The sequence below is a fragment of the Trachypithecus francoisi genome, unplaced genomic scaffold (assembly GCF_009764315.1).
Source record: "Trachypithecus francoisi isolate TF-2019V2 unplaced genomic scaffold, Tfra_2.0 Lachesis_group9, whole genome shotgun sequence".
Taxonomy (NCBI): domain Eukaryota; kingdom Metazoa; phylum Chordata; class Mammalia; order Primates; family Cercopithecidae; genus Trachypithecus; species Trachypithecus francoisi.
In genome coordinates this window covers 73,413,950-73,428,142 of record NW_022681474.1, presented here as the reverse complement: position 1 = coordinate 73,428,142, position 14,193 = coordinate 73,413,950, and positions in this window count along the sequence as shown.

Here is a 14,193-nt window from a genome sequence, read left to right as displayed (position 1 = left end):
CGGGCTAGAATGTGCATTCCTGGATTACTGGTTTTTACACTCGATTGGATATGTTATGAGGGATCTAATTCATCTTGTCTTGGAAATGTTGCACTCTAGAAGAAAGTGTGTGTCACGTTCTTCAGCAGCAGGACCTCTTATGATTGGTGGTGTGGTTGTCCTGTTCTGTAGTCTTTGGTGGAAGCCAGTTTGTTGTAAGAGAATGTAGAGCCTATTAATGGAAGTCATTAGGGTTATATTGTGGAGGATTGCATGGCAGGAATTGGGTAAATGAAAGGTAACACTAAAGATTGCAGATGGTATAATGGCGTATCTATAGGTCTGTGTTTCCTTATCTATGAAGTGAGGCATTGAACTAGATCTGTTTTGCAAATTGTGGCTTGCAACCCTTTAGTGATTTACAACCAGCATTAATCACCAGTCCCTTTCCTACCCCAGTGTAGAACAGAAACTAGCAGTGTATCCTATATAATTATTTACGTATTTATTTTTTCAGTAGTATATAGATACATGGGTGATACACACGTTTGGGGCCTTGTAGATAATGTAGAAACAGCATGCAACCTCACCGCTCTTGCTCCACGGAGTCCAAGTGTCTGAAAAGTTGACAGTACATCAAATTAGAACTGACTTGGTAGACCAGGGAAATGAGACAGATGGTAGGACACTGTCATCTCTTGCTATAATGAGTGACCTACTTTTGATCCTGTGTCAACCAACTTCAGTGACTAGGTGAGAAGCTACTGAATTGTGTCCTCATCTCAAATGTATTTTTAAATTAGTTTGTGCTATGGTACTTCTGACTAATTTTAAAATGGAGCTTGTCTCTAGGCCAGTGACCCTTGAGTCTGTTATGTGCTAGAAACGCCCAGAAGCTAACTCTGGCACTACCCTGAATTCAGATTTTGAAAATTGGGAAATGTATCCCAATAATGCATTTTTTCAAAAGCTCCCCAAGCTGATTTAGATGAATTCCATTGTCATCAGTAGTGGTGAGTTTGACCATTTGGGGCCTGTCTGGTTTTAATTGTCTTAAAACTTAATGACATCATGCAATATTTTTAAAGTTACTCTATTTCTCCTTGAGTTTGCACTCTTTAGTGGAGGGGAGAAAGCTGCATATTTCATACATATACCAGCATAGGCTTCATATATGTGAGCACAGCAGTGAAATCTTTACTAATTTATTTGGGCATGGCCTATATAAAGTAAAAGTTTTTGAAAAAATGGTATTTGAGAGTTTAATAAAATGGCCCAATAAAGGGTCTTTTGGGGACTGAGATTAACAGGGTAAAATAGTTTTTAATTTTAGCAAAATATTTTAAAGCACTTGAGGAGACTTGAAAAAGGTAGAACTTTTTTTTTTTTTTTTTTAAACATTAGTTCCTTGGCAAACTAGTTCATATGTCAACTTCAGTTTCATTCATGTTTAAATAATTTCCATATTCAAATGAGTCAGTGAGTTTTCACAGGACCATAGACTCATTTTGCATTGTGGACAAAGACGTGTGTGGGATTTGGAGTGAAGAGAGTAGAGGGCATTGTTTAAATGGGTTTGGGACAAGATGGCTAGAGTGAAGCATGACTAATGGGGACTGAAAAGATAGAGGGGTAAATTAAAGCTGAGAAGACTGAAGAGGGAGAGGTATTTCAGACTAAAAGCTAGGGCCCAGGAGAAGGAAAAGGTGGGAAGGAAAATGGTAGTGGCATGGATTGTGACTAGTTTGTTAGGGGTAGGAGATGAAATTTAATGGATTTGGAAGCAACAGTACACATTATCATCTCTGCCATAGTATAAATTGTATATGTCTAAGATGCCTTAAAATCTTCAAAAGAAATGTACCTGGGCTTGGGCATAGTAGCTCATGCCTGTAATCCCAGCACGGTGGGAGAATCACTTGAACCCAGGAGTTTGAGACCAGCCAGGGCAACATGGCAAGACTTCATCTCTTTAAAACAAAATTAAAGTGTACCTGAGAGTCATGGACTAAGGAATCACAAACAATAGCATTTTAGAAGCAATAGCAACATTTGAGAATCAATAGCTGCATCTTAGAATGCTGGTTTTCACACTTGGATTAAGATCTCCTGAAGAACTTGTTGAAACAGATTGCTGAACCCATTTTGTTTTTCGATTCAGTGGGTCTGTTGTGACCTAAGAATGTACTTCCCTAGCAAGTTCCCAGGTAATGATGCTTACCTGGTTAAGGGACCACACTTTGAAAAATCACTACATAGGCAGTTCCCAGAATTACAGAGAGCTAAACAGAAGCTCAGCTACTTGGTCAGCTTGCCAGGTTTGTAGACAAAAGTACAGAGGTATAGAAGGAGAAATCAAAGGTCAGGCTACATTTAGAGGCTGAACTGGAATCGGAACCTAAATCTTTCATTGTCATCCCTGAGAAGTGTGTAGTATAATGTGAAGATTCCAGGCTTCAGAGTTAGATAAGAGCGGTTCCCAGTTCTACCATTTCTGTCTGTAGTTGAACAAGTCAGTCAGCATCTCTCTCTATTGTGCAATGGGAATGAATACATACTTTGTAGGTTTGACATGAGGGATGGAGATAGGGTTGCTGAGCATCCTGCATATATAGGACGTCCTAAATGTCCTGCATTCAGCTTTTTTCAATGCATTGCAATTGGGCAGTTACAGCTGTTGCTTTGCAACAGTAATTGGCACTTAAATCCCTTAAATTGAGAGTACAGGTAAAGTGCTTGGCATGTGATAATATCTTTTTCTTTTGAACTCAGCCCTTTTTCCTTATATTACCTTTTATAAGAGTTTTTTTCTTTCATTACACATAGGCACATTCATTTTCTCCCTTACTAAAGCGTAAGTCCAGTGACGGAAGGGGCCATGCCTTTTTCATTCTTACTGTCTTTGTCTAATATCTTGAGCCTTAGATCCAATTCCAGTCCTTCATGTCCAAAGGTAGAGACACCTCACCTTCAGTAATAGCTACTAATTATAGCTCATCCATTAGGAGCTGCTACTATGATTTATATACATTTTGTTTTTTTCTTTCAACCATATCAGGGAGTGGGCACCTTCATTTTACAGAGGATGAAACTAAGACTTAGAGCTTAAGTAACTTGTGGAAGGTCACAAGGCTAGTAAGTGCCAGACCATAGGATTTCAGAGCTTTCTGAGTGGAGACTGGTCTTTCTTTGCATCATATTGGTTCCCAAGGTAAATCCCTAAAGAGAATGTGTCTTTAGTTTCCAAGACTTAAGAAGAAAGAAAGAGGCAAATGCTAAAGTCAGTGCAGGCCAGGTGCAGTGGCTCATGCCTGTAATCCCAGCACTTCTGGAGGCCCAGGCTGGTGAATCACCTGAAGTCAGGAGTTCGAGACCAGCCCGACCAACATTGTGAAACCCTGTCTTTCCTAAAAATACAAAAATTAGCTGGGTGTGGTGGCAGGCACCTGGAGCCCCAGCTACTCGGGAGGCTGAGGCAGGAGAATCACTTGAACCCAGCAAGAGGGGGTTGCAGTGAGCCAAGATCATGCCACTGCACTCCAGCCTGGGTGACAGAACAAGACTGTCCCCCCATGCAAAAAAAAAAAAAAAAAAAATGCAATCCAGACAGGCCCAGAAGCACCAAAACCAATAGCACAGACCTACAGACCTCTCATTAGCACTGAATCTCCAGACAAATCATCAGAAACCTGCCTGAAGGTTGAAAAGACCCAGGTCATCAAAGTAAGATGCAGTTTTCAGTCCAGCTGGTTTTCCTATCTCATTTAGGTAGCAATGTCCCCTTTTAGTTGTGGAACTCTACTGTTTGTGGTCCTCATGGGGCTTTAAATGCCAGTTCTCCACTCCTTGTTCACAAGGGTGACCCAGGTTGAATCCATCACAATATGCCATAACCCAGCAGCAGTAAATTGGAGCAAGGCATAGGCAAATGACCTCACAAGACCCAGGGCCCTTTTTGCTATAGAAATGTTGAGAATGAAGTTCAGGAGACCAGGCATGGTGGCTCACTCCTGTAATCCTAGCACACTGGGAAGCCAAGGCAGGAGGATCATTTGAGCCTAGGAGTTCCAAGACCAGCCTGGGCAACATAGTGAGACCCCCTCTACAAAACAGGAATGAAGTTCTGCCGACCTTGCTAAATTAGGATGACATTACTGGAGAGCCTGAGAAACATCCCTATTCTGGAGCTAGCTGAGACGAGAAAGATTCCTAGGAGCATGATGTCCTTAGTCTGGTCCTGAGGCCCTGGTTCCTGCAATACTGCCTTACTATTTGTGAGCTGCCCAGTATTCCTCCTAGGTACAGGACGGGGTGTGTGTGTGTGTGTGTGTGTGTGTGTGTGTGTGTTGTCTGAACCTACTTTCAGTTGGATTTCTGTCATTTAAACCTCAACTAATTGTAACTAATAGTTAACGAGTAGAGTCCCAACAAATACAGCTGTCAATACTAAGACAGCAATTGGGTAAATAATTTTTTAAAAACCCTCAATTTAAGCACTCTTATAGTTATAAATCATTTCGTAATTAAACATCTCAAATTCCTTCTTTAAAAGCTTTTTGTATATTGCTCATACTGTTTTTGTTCGTTTTGTTTTTGAGACAGAGTTTTGCTCTTATTGCCCAGGCTAGAGTGCAGTGGCGCAATCTCAGCTCACCGCAACCTCCACCTTCTGGTTTCAAGCGATTCTTCTGCCTCAGCCTCTCAAGTCGCTAGGATTACAGGCGCCCGCCACCACGCCCAGCTAATTTTTTTGTATTTTTAGTACAGACAGAGTTTCACCATGTTGGTCAGGCTCGTCTCGAACTGCTGACCTTGTGATCCATCCTCCTCGGCCTCCCAAACTGCGGGATTACAGGCATGAGCCACCGTGCCTGGCCTAGTTATTGTTTTTAAGTGCAGCTTCTAGTATTGGTTGTGTATGATGGTACTGATAAAAGTTTATTTTATGCATACTGATCTTTCAAAGGACCTATTTAATACAAACTTCTGAGGAATGTTTATATATGGTACCTACTCTTTACCAGTCAAGAGTAGAAATCTGTAAAATACAGTTTTCTAAGGCATTCATTCCTTATTATGATTTCAAAACCATGCTATACTTCTCTGTTGAGGAAATAATGCAATTACAAAAGCAGAATGTATTTGGAGAATTTATTTGCTAATGAGTATTAGTAGTTCTTTATATTTGTAGAGAGCTTTATAGTAATTAAGGGCCACATGCTATTTCAATAGACAGAAGCTTCCTATACTCTAAAAATGCTCTGAACTATAAAACCACAAGAATAAGTACACCATAACACATTCTTTCTAATGCAGAGAGAAAAGATACATTTCCCAACTGAACATAACCATTTGTCTCAATGGTTTTGGTATCATGACAAATGTATTTATGTGCAAGAAAATATAAATGTATTCTTCATGAAGTATGTTCACTGCTTCTAGGATCCAAATGGGAAGCAGAGCATTTGCTCCATCTTAAATCTTCTTGCTAGAATCTGAACAGTTTTAGAAATGTGCTTTGGCTTCTTGTTTAAAATACTTCTCATGCACAAGCAGTAATAGAAAATGGCTCAGAACATAAAAAGATTGCAATTTCCCAGATGAGCACAAAATGCTAAATTTTTGACCATTCAACATTGGTCTGAAACCCCATAAACTAGATGACAAATGCAATGTTTGGGAACTCTTAATTACCCATGCTAATGAAGGTCATGGCAGCTAGGATAACCCCCAAGAGCAAACACCTCGCCTCCATTGCGCCAAATTTTGGCATTCACTATGTAACCCACCTGCTTTTAGCAATAAATCTCATTTCCTACTTAGTGAAATCAAAATTTTAAAATTGAATTGGATGTTGAACATCATTCAATGCAGTTTTTATTTTCCCAGTGAGGAGCCTTCAGATCTCAGCAACAGAGTGAGAAATAGAACCTGGGTTTTCTGATCTCCAGTTTAAAAAGATCTCTACTCTGTTTTAGATTGACATCATGAGGTCAAGGAAGAAATTGTGTATTCTGAGGATAAAATATCCAGGCAAAAGAGAATTCAAATGAACAGTGAGGAGAAAATGGAAGAGAAAGTCGCATAGAATGGGTTTTCAGTGAAATTAGATGTGTAAAAGCATTCACAGTCTACAGTGCAAATAACTATAGACCAAGCATGTTGCAATGCTAAGTGCTGGGTGTGTTCTCTGTAAAAGCAACAATAATTTTCATTCTCTGCCTTTCTTTGGAGGGTGATTGGAGATTTAACTCAGATACCACAGGTATTTTTAAATAGCCATAGTCCAAACATAGCAACAAAAAGCTAACTTTATCCAACTTCAGTTTAATTAAAAGCATGTACCAGATAAGATGTATTGTGATAGTTAATACTGCATATTCATAAAGTCACTGGCACAGAAACATCTAACGTATGTACAGTAAAGGAAAAAGGCAAAGAGCTCAACTTCATCTCTTTTATCGTTTTTTCAGGAGAAATATCTCATGCATTACCATGTTTGGAATATTTCCTAGCATGTGCAAAAAGCAAGGAATAAACAATAATTCAGTGTGCCTAATGGCATAAAATAAAAGGATTATTCACAAACAGAAAACTGGACTTTTGAGCAGATGTTTATTTAAATACAAACAGCAACTCCTACTTTTCCTGTTATCTCCAATTATGTGATGCAACATTTTTAGCAGAAGTGCTTTTTAAAAACAGCCTTCCAGGGAGTGAATAAACAATACTATATTTGGCTAGCAGCTGCTTTTGGAAAATGAGATGTCAGCAAAGCTGAATGTTGTTTAAAGAAAACTAATTATCCAGCTACCTTTGACTTGGATCAGAGTAAATAAAGAACTTCCTGATTTGCACTGAAATATTTTGTCTAGAATTTAAATATTAGGTATTAGTCAGCTATTTATCTTCTTCCATCACTTGCCGTATGGACCAAGTGGATTTAAGTAAGTACCCTTTGTGTTTGGTTGTGCTGCCAGTACCCCTTTATGTTTTCTGGAGTGCATAGCATTTGTTGCCTCTTTTCTTATTTGCCAACCACTAGTTATTGGGCTTGGTGTAAAGCAATGTGTTTATGGATACATTAAAAACTAGGTAATCTATGATAATATAGGATGGTTGCATTTGTATATATTTATGCAAATGTAGAATATAAAGTTTATGAGTAATTTTTAAATTTTATTTTAAAATTATGTGTAGAATTTGAATGAATATAAATACCCACCATTTTTGAAAATTCATTTCAAGGTTATCAAGCCAAAGAAGCTGCAAACTGGTTTATGCTATTGCCACATATCACTTTGGCCGGTAAAGAGAAATTCCTGCAGCCCTTTTTCAGGGTTGCATGCATCAGCCTGCAGTGGCCCTGGAGCACAGCTCCTGCAAGTACCTGTGGTGATGCCTTTCTACTTGTTTTAACATTTACTATAATTTGAAATACTTTTATATTCTAAAGCAGTCTCACCTGAGCACTCATTAAGTGTGGGTGACATAGTGGGCCTGAGAATTAGGAAATTTTGAAGAACTTGAGATGTTATTTTAATGTCACAAAGAAGGCCACACACCTTCCACAGTACATTTTACAGTGAGCCATCCATCCAACAGTGGTGATCTTGAGAAAAATAAAAAGCTGCATTAAAGTACACATATACAATAGTTACAGATTTCAAGGAAGCATCTCCCTACTTAATACTTTACTGTGGAAAAATTTGTGTTGTATTATGCAAGTTCTTCAAGAATATATTCTCTGTATAAAATCTGGTATATGATATTCATGTAAGCAGTGTGAATAGAAAACAATTCTAGGACAAGCAGAGATTTAATGGTTCTATAAATGTTTGTTCACCCAATGAGTATTGAGCACCTATTATGAGTCAGATCCTGTGCTAGGACGTGAGGACATATTAATAGTGTTGAACTTAATAGGTTTATAGTTCTTTACCTCCATTCATGAGATATTATATGCAAGTGAATACATGTAACAGGATCTTAGAATGGAACTCTTCCTGCCTCAGTTTTGACTAAAGACAATAAGGTAGTTTCCAGAATTCTATATCTGATATACATATTTACAAGGAAGTGGCTCTAAGAACATGTCCCACAACTTGTAGGTTCAGGATAAGCTACACAATTTGTAGGGCCCAGTGCAAAATGAAAGCGCAGGGCCTCTTGTTAAAAAGCTATTAGAAATTCCAGTTAGTAACAGCAGAGCATTAAACCAAGCATAGGGCCCTTCTACGTGCCCTGTGTGACTGCACAGGTCAGACATCCATGAAGTGTCACTCTGCTTGGATCCTTCAGCCAAAGAAAGAAAATGAAAAGGGCTTAGAGTGAAGAAGGGAGATTTGGGAGGGTGATCTTTGGAAGCTGTTGCATGCTTTTAGAATGCTGCCACCTAATATATGCTCAATGGAGAGTGCTTCAAAGGGACCCCTTGAGGAGCTCTGAAACGTGCCTGTTTGAGATCTCATTTACACTCAGACTCACCTGGGGTGTAGAGCCCACCCACACGATCTACAGGACTGTCAGGAGAATGCCACTGTGGTAGAATGCCACTGCTCGCCTAGAGGTGATGGGGGCAGGGGTTAGTTGCCTAACTATATTCGGTCCAAGAGGGAGAGAGAGTTGGAAAGGGGATGTCTTGGGCCAGTATGCACTTGGCAATTGCATCAAGTCCTGCCTCCAAAACAAAGATAAGAGTCTCTTCCTACCATTTAAAGTAGCCAGGCCTGCATCACTCATACTCCTCTAAGCTCCTTTGTAAAATTAAAATTTAATGTATTATGAAATATTTTAAATGCAACATTATCAATAACTATACAGTGACCTCATGTATCCATCATTCAACTTCATTATTATTACATTTGAAACCCTCAATGTCTCTCCCCCTGATTATATCCCCCTTTTGCCCTTACAATAAAGATTGATTTCTTGATTCTTTTTCAGCTTTTACAATCTATCTAGCTATCTGTCATCATCATATTGCATATAAAGAGTATTACACTATACATTTTGAAATTTATTTGTCTGGCTCTGTTCTGTGAGAGTTCTCCATGTTGATAAATGTAGCTATAGTTCATTTGCTTTCACTGCTCTAGGGTATTTCACTGTATGACTCTACCACAATTCATTGATCTCTTCTGTTGATAGACACTTGTTTCTCATGTTTTGCTTTTAAGAACAATGAGGCTGTAAGTTCTAGTATATATGTCTCCATTTTCTTGGGCAGGTTTGTGTTTGTTTCTTTTGCAGATCAACTCCTTGCCTTTGTCCTGCTCTGCTCTGTATCTCGGGACCAGACCCACATGGGTTTCATTTCCCAGGCCCCCTGTATCTACTCGGCTTGTTTCTGGGTTTAGGCACTGGTGGGAGCGGGGAGAGAAAAGCCAGAGTGCTTGGCTCCCTGTCTCCCAGTCTCAGATGGCCTCATTCTGCACATCTAGCACCCACCCCAGTTCTAGCCTTCTCTCGGCAACTCCAGTTGACTCCTGGTGGGGCTACCTTTTTGTCTTAGACTAGGGGTGCCAGCGGTTTCCCGAAGTTGCTCATTCCTGGTTGCCTTGCTGACTACTCTTTGACTTAACTCTTTCAATTCCCAGATAACCTATTCTGTGAATTAAACCCCTTCTGCTTCAATACTTGGAATGATTTTTTTTGTTTGTTTTCATGGTTGTATGCATGGTTGTATACATCTTCAACTCCAAATGGATCTCCACACGTGCCGATTTAGACCTCTGCCTTCAGTGTGTAAGAGTTCTCTTTGTCATAATCTTCGCCAATACTAGGTATTGCCAGACTTCTTAGGTTTTACTAATCTGACTGGCCTGAAACAATATTTCACTGAAGTTTTCATTTCATTTCTTTACATATTATTGACCATTCAGGTTTTCCCTTTGGTGAATTGCATGCTTGCCCATTTTTTGATTGTTTGGTTCTTACTGACTTACAGGAGTCACTTATATCTACATGCAAATCTTTTGTTATATGCGTGGCAAATATATTCTCCCATACTTTGTCTTGTCTTGCCATTTTTCAGTGGTATTTTTCACAGACAGAAGTTTCTAATTTTAGTGTGGTTCTCAAATACTTTTAATGTTTCCCTGTGTGGTACAGAAGATTGCTGATGGGACAGGATCCTCCAATCATGAGCTAAGCTGTAGACCAGACTCTCTGTGTTGACAAGTCTTCTGCAACCCAATCCTCTGGACACGGCATGTGCAGAGAAGTGGTTCATGGCTGGCTAGCCAAGGAACATAGATGGCTGGACTCAAGAAACATAAGGCTCTATTTGCTGTAGATCCCAGCCAGGAGACTAGAGGAGGTATGGCTTCACTAGGGGCAACTTCCAGGCTTTTCTAGCCTAACTGTACCTCAGGTTCAGCTGAACTCGAACCTATAATGGGAACTTGTTTCTTTCCATTTTTACTGAGCCTGGTTTGGAAAGTTTATTGGATAGGGCAAGTCCCTGAAGCGTAACCAGCTCCATGCAATGTGGCCAACTGGCAGCCAAGAGCCATGCTGAGTTGGAGCAGAGAATACACAGAACTGTATGGCCAGAGCCTAGTGCTGCCACAGGAAGCAGAGAGATCTGAGCACGACTCCTCTGCAGGCTGAGGAATGAGCTTAGGACATGCCTGATGCTTCCCTGGCTGCACAGGCCGGGACATTCATCTCTCCACTGGCAATGGCGGCCTCGAGCACAAACCCACTGTGAGGACTGACTCCCCAGAGCAGACGTCAGGAGCTTGTATAACATGTGTATTTTAGATTAGTTATTACTCGCATATGCTGTTTTTTAAATTCACAGAATATCACAAAAAGAACACAAATTCTTCATTCTTCTCATCAGCTGGGTTCTCACCTCTCACTCCCCTCTCCAGCCTCTTAACATTTTCTTTATACAAATTCAAGCAAATTTGAATATATCTTGTTATACTTCCCATTTTTACACAAAAATAATATACAGGCAGTTTTTTTTTTAAACTACAGATTTAAAAAATGTAGTACAGATGTTTAATCAATAGTTTTTAAACTCAGGTTTTAATTTTTAATTAGATATTTCCTAATTAAAAATATTTAATTTTAAAATATATTTATTGTAAAAATAAACAATTTTAAAATAATTTAGTATTTAATCAGATAGTGAGTTGACTATCATTTGGATAATTTTTTCCTTATATCCTCTGACAATTTTGAAGTTTTAAGAGTCTGTGGTTAGTCATCAATGCAAGACAAGTAAGTCTGGGGTGTCTTTGTTTTTATTATTTCAGAACCAGAAAAGTTCATATGTGTTTGGTAAAGAAAATTTGAAGAAAAGAGAAAAGCATAAAAAAAGTAATTCTACTACTCAGAAATATGTAATGATGACTGTTACTGTGTTTAGGACTCTGGTACTGTATAATAGATATCTTGAATGTCTCAATAAAACACATACAAAATTAACATTTACTTCAAATTGTAAGGTGGAAAAGCATTAGTTTACCATGAAATCACAAATGTTCAGCATTTCCAAGTTCATGGGTGACAGCAATGTGATGTGTTTATCGATGTGTGTTAACTTGCTCTCTCTGTATTTTATTTTTATCTATCTATATATCCTCTTGATTTTATTTTTATTTTTATTTTTTTGAGACAGAGTCAGGCTCAGGCTAGAGTGCCATGATGGCTCACTGCAGCCTCCATCTTCTGGATTCAAGCTATCCTTCCTGCCTCAGCTTCCTAAGTAGTTGTGACTACAGGTGAGCACCACCATGCCCGGCTAATTTTTAAATTTTTTGTAGAGATGGTGGTCTCACTTTGTTGCCCAGGCTGGTCTCGAACTCCTGGGCTTAAGTGATCATCTCACCTCAGCCTCCCAAAGTGCTAAGATTACAAACATGAGCCACTGTGCCCAGCCTTATTTTATTTTTAAAAGGATTCTTAAATAGAGGTACATATTGATTGTGTGCCTAGTGTAAGGAATTACATCACCCCTCTATTCAATGCAATGTACTTCAACAAGTATGTATTCACTACTTTAATTGTAATAGTAATTCTTTACATTGATATATAATACCATAGTTTGCAAAAGTCATTTGCTTTTCTCAACATTCCTTTGAGGGAGGTAGTACTATTCTCATCGGTTGGATGAAGAGACTGAGGGTAAAAGAGGTTAAGTGCCCTGAGGAGTTGGTGGTTTGGACTCCAAGTCTAATTTTCATTCCACTGGGAACAGAAGAAAGGAGAGATGCCCCACATTCCTCGGCCTCTTTAAGCTTACGATGTGGTTGATAAGACAAGTCAAAACCATTAGACGCCCAGGTAAAAATACTTAGCCTAATGGAGGAGAAGATGGCCATCCTTGTCAGTCCTTAAGCACTCTCCATTTTGACAGTTTGCACTACTTCTCCCTGTTGCCTTTCTTGATCTTCTTTAGGTATATATGGTACCTGCCCAGACCCTGAAGGCCTTTGAAGGAGAGCTCTTGATAAGATATGAGGAAGAATTTGTCTGAGTTCTGGTCCCAGGAGTTCTAAATTGTAGGCAAGGCAGAAGTTGTGCATTCTACCTGTGAAGGAGACTTTTCACTGACAGGTGAGAGTTGCATCTTAATTGTGTTTTTCCTGTGGCTTAAAAATGTTTTTCACACATTCAGTCATTCATTCATTCATGTTTGATTTAAACAGGCATCCCTGAGGACCCAGTATGTCCCCTAGGGCTAGCCCTAGAGGGAGGCAAGATAAATAAAGCATAGCTTATCTCCTTAAGGATCTCTATTTCCACGTCATTCTTCTGGTTACTCAGGCAACAGACTTCAAGTACAACATTAGTAGATAATATGCAATCCACACTCTCAACCTAGACACTGAGGGACAACTCTTTAAAAGCATCACTTTAGTGTCACATAAGCCAAGAGTTTTTCATCTCTTTTTGAAATGACAATCACTCTTTTAAAGACAAGGTCTCTGTTCTGGGACCAGGATTTAAGGTCATGGTGTCCAACATGAGGTGCACAAGGCAATCTACATAAGGCATGGGAAGAAAATATTGTATCTTCTTTAATGTGTTTTTTTTTTTTTTTTTTTTTTTTGAGACGGAGTCTTGCTCTGTCGCCCGGCTGGAGTGCAGTAGCCGGATCTCAGCTCACTGCAAGCTCCGCCTCCCGGGTTTACGCCATTCTCCTGCCTCAGCCTCCTGAGTAGCTGGGACTACAGGCGCCCGCCACCACGCCCAGCTAGCTTTTTTTGTATTTTTTAGTAGAGACGGGGTTTCACCGTGTTAGCCAGGATGGTCTCGAAATCCTGACCTCGTGATCCGCCCGTCTCGGCCTCCCAAAGTGCTGGGATTACAGGCTTGAGCCACCGCGCCCGGCTTTAATGTTTCTTTTAATGTATCCTTTTAATATTTCTATTATTGGGAAGATGTTTTGTATCATGTATAATATGTTAGTACAGTAGTATATACAAATGCTTTATGAATAAATACGTATACATATATTGTGCTGCGTGCTCAATAGTATTTTATTGAGGAGGCAGGCACTCAAGAATTTGGAGTTTACTGCTCCAAAGCCACAGCTACACTGCCTCTTCTTTCCGAACAGCATATAAAACTCTGCTGAAAAGCTCACGTAGGAAGCTTTCCAAAGTCATTGAGTTCAGATTTGACCTGATGGCTGAGGAGATAATTAAATAAGGTTTCTAGAACGGTGAAGTTTGAATACAACATGGTAAAGTTCTGTAGACTGTGCCAAATCTTCTCTCTGACATAGAAGAAGGATAGATTTCTTCTTACCTGGGTATGCCGTTTCCTGTCAGGATCCAGAGTTTTAAGAATTTACTTTTTTTTCTTATTACTTGGAGAATCCATTTTATATTTATTTTGTTGTTGGAGCTCTTCTCCACAGTTATTTCCCAGCCATTTTCCCAAGCCAGTGTCAGACATCATTACTGCTTCCTGTAGCTCTGTTCCTCTTCTGGCTGCAGTTGGAGGAGCGTCAGTTGAGCTCCTGAGTTCCCCTGTCTTATACCGCCAGACATTTACATTTGGCTTAAAATGTCCAATAGAGTCCTCCATTTGTCAATTCCAGAGAGCATTCTACCAACTTCATTGACAAGTGTAAGTTCTTCTCATTAACCTAATCTGTTCATTGAATATTCTTTACCTGCTTTCTTGCCCAGGAATCCTTTCTGCTGTGCAACTGTTGATGTCTGGACTGAATATTATTTTTCACTTTCA